The sequence below is a fragment of the Artemia sp. Qi Xiang Cuo genome, chromosome 19, assembly GCF_049724085.1.
Source record: "Artemia sp. Qi Xiang Cuo chromosome 19, ASM4972408v1, whole genome shotgun sequence".
Taxonomy (NCBI): Eukaryota; Metazoa; Arthropoda; class Branchiopoda; order Anostraca; family Artemiidae; genus Artemia; species Artemia sp. Qi Xiang Cuo.
The window spans coordinates 7,629,811-7,637,917 of NC_142812.1; the positions used below are offsets into that span (position 1 = coordinate 7,629,811).

Genomic DNA, 8,107 nt, shown 5'->3' on the forward strand with positions numbered 1-8,107 from the left:
AAGGTGGGTGTTTAGAGGAGGTTTAGTTGCCCTCCAATCACTTTTGACTTTTAAAAAGGGCACTATCCCTTTTAATTTCCAATCGAATGAATCCTTTTTGAAGTTTCTAAGACAAAGCTTTCTATAAAAACCTTATGTGCCCCCAGGACATAACTTACAACCTTTGCCCTGCGGGGTTGTGGGGGAGTGTCCTCCTCGAAAACATAATTTCTATCTGGAAATCAACCACATCGAACAAAAAAAGCTATCTCAAAATTTTGATTGGATGTGTTTGGGGAAATGGTAGGCGTGGAAGGAGAGTTAGCTGCCTTCCAATCACTTTCGACCATTAAAAAGGGCACTAGCCATTCCAATTTCTAATCAAATGAGACCTTTAGAAGTTTCTACGACAGCTCCATCGATACAAAGTGCCCTGGTATGGAAAAAAATGCTTTGTGCCAACACTGTTCTTTACTTAGGCAATGCTACTGCGCTGCCTATGATTGATTGGTACCTTTTGTGAAAAGGTAGGCGTTTAGAGGGGGATTACTTGCCCTCCAATCACTTTTGACTTTTAAAAAGGGCACTAGCCCGTTTTAATTTCCAATCGAGTGAGCCCTTTTTGAAGTTTCTACCACAAAGCTTTCTAAAAGAATCCTTATATGCCCCCAGGGCATAACTTACAACCCTTGCCTTGAGGGCTGTGGGGGAGTGTCCTCCTCGAAAACATAATTTCTATCTGGAAATCAACTATCCTGAACAAAATGGCTATCTCAAAACTTTAATTGGATGTGTTTGGAGAAACGGCGGGCATGGAAGGGGTGTTAACTGCCTTCCAATAACTTTCGACAATTAAAAAGGGCACTAGCCAATCCAATTTCCAATCGAATGAGCCCCTTCGAAGTTTCTACAACAATTCTTTCGATACAAAGTGCCCTGCTATGGGAAAAAAATTATGCTTTATGCCAACATTGTTCTTTACTTAGGCAGTACTACTATGCTGCCTATGATTGATTGGTTCCTTTTTTAGTAGTTTATAAGCTTATGTTCTGGGCAGATTTTCAGTTTTGTTGCACTCATTTTGTAGTTTGATTTGTTTCTGCATCTTCTTATTATTTTTAATCCTGTAATTAACGCACTAAGATTAGTTTTGCTCAAAACGACAAACTAAACACATTTTATATTTTGTATTAAATTCAAAAAAATCAATAACTATTATAATAACAAAATTATAATAATCGTTATTAGACTTGCCTCAACTGGCAATAAAAAGACAAGTGGCAGAGGTTTAAAACCCATGCCATCATTATTGTTGGTAACAAGGGCGTTGGTACCATTTATATTGTTCAATATGTATGTAAGACAACAATAGACTGTAACAAATTTTCAAAATGTTGGATGAAAATTTAGAGAGATTTACATTTTCCAGTCTTCTAGCTTGTATACTATTCATAAAAGGCATATTTCAATTTCTACCATAATTTCCCAAGGAGTTGAAAATGCCATATTCTATCTCGGCACACAAATGTACAAGAAAATTCAAAAAAGAAATCATACCACTGTCTGCATTCATATTTAGCTCCAATTTCAAAGGGTGGCAATCAGATTCAAGCTTGGCAAATGCGTCTATTGAGAAACTCTTCTCTTGCAAAACTCCTTCTTCAGGTAACAAAAAAGGATTATTACTTTCAAAGAGATTTTCGTCATAATTGGGTAATGCATCTTTAAATCCTAAAGAAATTTAAAAGCAAATTTACTGAGAAAACTTAGAACAATGATAAATGATGGGTAAAAAGGCTAAAAAAGAAATTGTTTCCTTTCTAAACGAAAAATTTCAGAAAGAAAGAAAAAAAAAAGTAAATCTCAGGACTTTAATTTAGTCACGCGTAAAATGTTTAGAAACGATAAGAAAAACAAATTCGTTCAAGATTGGCTGACTATATTTGGGCATATTTGGGAAAAAATTGTCCAATGTGCCGGCAAATTCTAACACATAAGCTACATTAAACTAAAACAAGGCCCTGGCTGGTACCATTTATATTGTTCAAGCTGTATGTAAGACAACAATATTCAAATCTTCAATATGTTGGATGAAAGTTTATAGAGAGATTTATATTTTACAGTCTTCTAGCTTGTATACTATTCATAAAAGGTATGTTTCAGTTTCTGCCATGTTTTCCCAACAAGTTGAAAATCAATATTCTAACTTAGCACACAAAGGTACAAAAAAATACAAAAAAAAAACATACCAATGTATGCATCCATATTTGGATCCAATTTCACAGGGTGGCAATCAGGTTCCAGCTTTGCAGATGCTTTGGTAGAAGAAGTCTTCTCTTGGAAAACTTCTTTTTTAGGTAACAAAAAAGGATCAGTACTTCCAAAGAGATTTGTATCATCATTGGGTAATGCATCTTTAAGCTCTAAAGAAATTTTAAAGCAAATTTACTTAGAAAACTCAGAATAATAATAAATGATGGGTAAAAAGGTTCAAAAAGAAAATTTCAGAATTTCAATTTAGTCACGAGTAAAATGTTTCGAAAATTTATGTTAAATAGCTATAAGTGAAGCAAAAACTAACTAATGACAATGATAAACAAAACAAATAAAACAAAAGTGAAAAGACAAATATGCACCAAAACCTCATATGCTTAGCCTTTATAGAATCAGAAAGATTTAGGGCTATATCCAGGAGGAATATTTGTCAAACACTCAAAAAGCTATTTGGGTGGCTGCTTCAGTTTAGCTATTTCAAGATCATGGCAAGAAAAAAAAAATTTGTGTTTAGAACCCCTGTCCCCTTTTTAAAAAATTAAAAAGGTGATCCCAAATCTACGAAAATTGTAAAGCAGAGTTTAATGTATTAAACAAATGGCCTAAAGCAGGAGGACAAATCTGGCACTTTTTTTTAATTTCATTTGAAAAAAAAAATGAAAAAAAGTAGAGCAAGAATCTTGCTCTGATGGTCTGATAGTCTACCTCATTTCCTAAGCAAGGCAAGAATAAGACCTGAATATGCACCCACAGCAGTTCAAGACTGGGTTTACTGGAGAACAATAATGTCTGCTCTCTCAACACTGGCGCAAATTCAGCATAACTATTAGGTCAAAGTAAGTAATGTAGTTCAGAGGTATCTATCCACTTATCCACTAAGTTTCTGACAATGCATTGTAAACTAGATGGCAGCCTTAGTGTTACCTATATTTGGTAATCTTCGGACAGAGGACTGGGTAATGATGAGTCTCAGCTGTTTCTTTTTAATAACGTGGATAGCTGGCCAAATGGGGTGGAGGAAATAAGGGAGAAAAAAATTTACTGTCCCCATCCATATTATTGGTAGTTTTTTTTCTTTAAAATCAACTAATTTTTTAGGGAGAGAGGAATAATCTGTAACCACCATTTACAATTTGTCACAGCTTTCTTGAGAGAAGATGATCTGTGCAAATTCACTAATAATAATAGTGCAAATTCAACATGAGAATTAAGTCAAAGTAAGTCACGTACCCCAGAGGTGTTTATCCTGTTATCTAGATTAAGATATTGCAAGAGGGAAGTCTTGGAGACTCTCTTACTTAGAAAATTTAGGGCAATACATGGTAAATTAGGTCAAATGCCTTACTTTTACATATTTTTGGTTATTGTATCTAACAACAGAGGGGTTTATTAATGATGAGTCTCAGCTGATTGTTTTAAATACTATTAAGAAGGTAGACAAAATAAGGGATAAAAGAATTTACTATTCCCATCCACATTATTAGTAGGTTTTTCCTTGCTAAAAGCTAATCCATTTTTTAGGGAAAGAAGGATAGGCCTAATCTTATTTAAATTAAATCAAGGATATAAAAAGGCATGATTAGTGTGACATTGGTTTGAAAAAGATTGTTGGAATTTTTAATTAATAACAGACACATTTTACAGTTTGTTTGTCCTATTTGACAAACAATTTGATAATCAAACTGACTTTGATCAATCAATAAGATTGTTCTAATTTTTTTTAAGAAAAATAGTACAAAATAAGAACAACAAAAAAGCACCAAATTAGCACAAATAAGCATTAAATTAGTGGAATCCCCATAATACTAATTACCTTGCTTAACAGTAGTGACACCAAAGAGGACATGTATTTCCATGTTTCATCAGTTGAAAATACAGTCAGCTCCCCTTCACAAACTTCAGCAATATATCTTCAAAAAAACACAAAATCTAGAAAATAGATAAGTGATACAAGAAAAGGAATATAGATCAGACACACATCAGAACTATAGACCAATTTGTTGTCATTTCTAAATTTAAATTGCCCAAATGCAATAAAGATAGGGAAAATCAGCCTAAGCCTCTAAGATAGTTGTATGGCAAATTGACTTTTGTTGGTCTTTCTGCAAACAATCCAGTGTAAATCTTCAGTTCCTATAAAAGTAGACAGCTTTCAAATTAAAAGGTAAAGTGGAAATCTTGAATGGGTCTCATAATACTATGTAATACTTATGGCTTATGACACTTTTTAAAACACCTCACTTATTCAGTTGTTCTAATTGGACCAATGTTTTTAATTCTAGTGGCTGTATTTAGAATATTTTGGTAAATTATGGCCCCTTAGAGAAAAATCAGCCTAAGTCTCTAATCTTGGAGAGTCCCAATTGGAATTTGCAAATATAGGCTGGTGGGGGAGGGAGTCAGCCACCCCCCCCCCAAGGAAATGGCAAGACTATACAAACATTTTGTACTTTATGAACTGGCTCACTGAGCATTTTGTCTTTGGGCTTATGAATAAAAAATTGCTTTTCATCATCAAAAACAAAAAAAAAACAGAATATAAGAACAAAATAACTCACATAGTTGAGTTGTATAAGATTAAACAAAAAAATTTTTTGTTAAAATTAGCTTACTAACATTTTCTGGTGTAAAAAAAAGTTATCTAGATAGGTTACAACTTTAGGATTTTTTTGTCCTTCCAAGTACCCTATACATATTTTTCTTCAGTCATTTTTGAATTAGATAATGACAACACCAAGACAGAAAAGCCATTATAGAAACCTAACAAAAACAAGAATCCTCACTAATTTCACATGACATACATCTGCATATACCAGAACTACATCGAAAATTCATTTCACTTAAATACATAGATCTGCATGCTGCTCAGGGGCAGATCCAGGGGGAGGGGGGGTCCCAAGAATTTGTGTGGTATCCTTGTTTTGTTGTTTTTTTTGACCTTTACCAAAATAAAATTGTCGTTTTGGTCAATTATTGGCACCCTTGTCACCCCCCCCCCCAGATTTTGGTCTGGGGCCAACTTTGATGCTGCACTTATGTACTAATTAGCTATTATTTAATGTGCATTTTCTTTTCAGCTCTAATTATAATTAATAACTATAGTTCTTCCTCTCCAAAAACCAAAATAAAAACCCTACAAAACTAAGATTTTTATTTATGGGATGATAAATACTTTTATCTTGATTTTCCATGTAGTTTATGGTGAAATCATAGGATACTGAGGTTTCAAGGGGAAAATCCACCTCCACATCAAGATTAATTAATAAAAGATATGGTGTATGCAAATTTCAGGTAAATATCACATTTTCTGTAAGTGTAATAGCCTACATGTCATCTTGCTGACATTGCTGCCACAGATACACATACTCCCAATTCCCAGTGAAAGAAAGATTACACGCAAAATTAATGTAAAATACTTTTTATCAAAATTTAGTTAGACTATGTAATTTTAGCCTATAGTAAATTTTTAGCCTACAGGGTAAACTTCTAGACAATCTACCTTTTGATATTTTTCAACGTGGTTAGGTTAGGAAAATAAAACTTTCAGTAATTAATCCAAGGCCAAAAACATACTCCAGGAAGGTATTGTCAAGCTACTAGGCCTATGTTAACCCTATTCTGATTTCTAAGTCCTAGAAATGTGTCTACAAAAATGATTTTTACAGGGGAGGTGGGGTTTACAAAATAAACTTAAAAATTGCTTCAAAACTGGTTTAGGCCTATATTCATTTTTCTAATGTTTTTACAAGTTCAGACAAACACTTATTTTTTGGGGAGGACTCCACCCTTTGACTATTGGAAAAAATTAGTTTATAAGCTTATATAGAATGGTACTATCCAATCTCCTCATAATAAAAACATTTTAGTCATCTAGTTGGAAAATTTAACCCATCTGTATAGGAAAAATCTAAATTTGCCAACTAGTTGACAAATAACTTCTCCCCAGCAAAACTTTCATTTCCCAACTAGTTGACTAATAACTTATCCGCAGCAAAACTTAAATTTGCCAACTAGTTGACTAATAAATGTTGCACCAGCAAAACTTTCCTTTTCCAACTAGTTGACTAATAACTTCTCCTCAGCAAAACCTTCATTTTCCAACTAATTGACTAATAACTTCTCCCCAGCAACATTTAAATTTGCCAACTAGTTGACAGTAAATGTTGCCCCAGCAAACCTTTCCTTTTCCAACTAGTTGACTAATAACTTCCCCCATGCATACTCTTTCTCCTTCTCTCTCTCTTTCACTATTTCTGCAACACTTTTCTCTTTTCAAAGTATGTGTCTTCCTATTAGTTGCTTATATTGTATTTATTTTTTTTTTATTTAGACAAAGTATTTATTTGTATTTATTTTTTTTTTATTTTTACAAGAATAAAATTATATTTTACAGTTTATTGCTGTAATTCTTAGCAATATAAAACTATATAATGTGGTAGAATTAAATATTTACGTTTGGTGACTTGAGAACATTGTCGACTTCTTATAGCAACACATTATTTATTTTGTTTGTTCTCAGTGGTTGCATTTCCATTTCCTCCTTGTAAAATTGGTTTACAGCACAGATGAGATTCAAGTGTGTCAAAACTTTCCTTTTCCAACTAGTTGACTAATAACTTCTCCCCAGCAAAATTTAATTTTGCCAACTAGCTGACTAATAACTTCTCCCCAGCAAAACTTAATTTTGCCATCTAGCTGGAAAGAAATATTGCCCCAGAAAACAATTCATTTTCCAACTAGTTGAATAATAATAGTTAGAATTTATTCTGAATAGCATCAAATATGTTAATAATAAAGGGTTTTTTCAAATTTAATTATCATTATTGTTACTATTCAGTTACAACTTCTGCCTCTCTCCCTATCTCCCTCTTAATGGGAGATGTAATTTGAGTTATATATTGGGCTTTGAAGCCAGAGATTTTTTTTTTTTATTAATTCCCAGGATAATTAGTCTTATAATACCTGGTCCCAAAAGTCAGATTGAATTTGTCAAAGCTTGGAGGTTTATTCCTCCTGTCTGTTAAAGAAAACGGATGCATATTTGAAGTTTTGTTAATTTCTATCTTGCATTTAATGGACATAAATTGTGCATGTTCCTTCATTGATCTGTCTTTGTTCCTTTACTGGAGGAATATTTTTGCCTCATTTTTAATTTTTCGGTAAAATTCCACTTTAGCTACTTTTGACTATCTTGGAAAAGGGTTATGTTAGGAAAATGAAACTTTCAGGGATGGGTCTATTGGCTAGAATATGTCCTGGGAAGGTATTTTGAAGTACCTACCTCTACCCCTTCTCCCTCTAGAGGGTCCTGACCTTTGATGACCTTTAAAATCTGTGTGTTATAAAAGTGAAAACTTGCAAAATAGATTATCTGCTTAAATGAAGTACAGCACGAATTTTTTCATCTTCATAACTTTGATCAAACCTAATTTATAATGTTATAAAGATATGTAAATACATTTCCTAAATTTTTGAAAAAAAAACAACATAAATTTGCCAGCTAGTCAACTAATAACTTCTCCCCAGCAAAACTTTAATTTTCCAACTAGTTGACTACTAACTTTGCCCCAGAAAAATTTAATTTTGCCAACTAGTTGACTAATAACTTCTCCCCAGCAAAACTTAATTTGGTAAAATTCTACTTTAGCTACTTTTGGCTATCTTGGGAAGGGGTTAGGTTGGGAAAATGAGACTTTCAGGGATGGGTCTACAGGCTAAAGTATGTCCTGAGAAGGTATTTTGAAGTATTTATCTCCTCTCCTTCTCCCTCTAGAGGATCCTAAAATTTGCCTACATGACAGGTCTATACCTATTGAAATTTTTGACAAAACAACATTTTATCTTAATTTTCAGT

At 33.1% G+C, this 8,107-nt stretch overlaps 1 pseudogene across 1 annotated transcript in view; it reads right to left on the reverse strand.

Annotated features, from left to right (window-relative positions):
- The window catches only part of LOC148940447 (uncharacterized), a 35,954-nt pseudogene extending 28,881 nt beyond the window's left edge, over positions 1 to 7,073 (reverse strand). Inside the window, exons 1-3 of the transcript XR_016143345.1 lie at positions 6,707 to 7,073; positions 4,067 to 4,182; positions 2,229 to 2,402 (exon numbers count right to left, since the gene is read on the reverse strand). The product of XR_016143345.1 is annotated as an uncharacterized LOC148940447 (transcript). The remainder of the gene's footprint in view (positions 1 to 2,228; positions 2,403 to 4,066; positions 4,183 to 6,706) is intronic.
- Between the last annotated feature and the right edge of the window lie 1,034 nt (positions 7,074 to 8,107).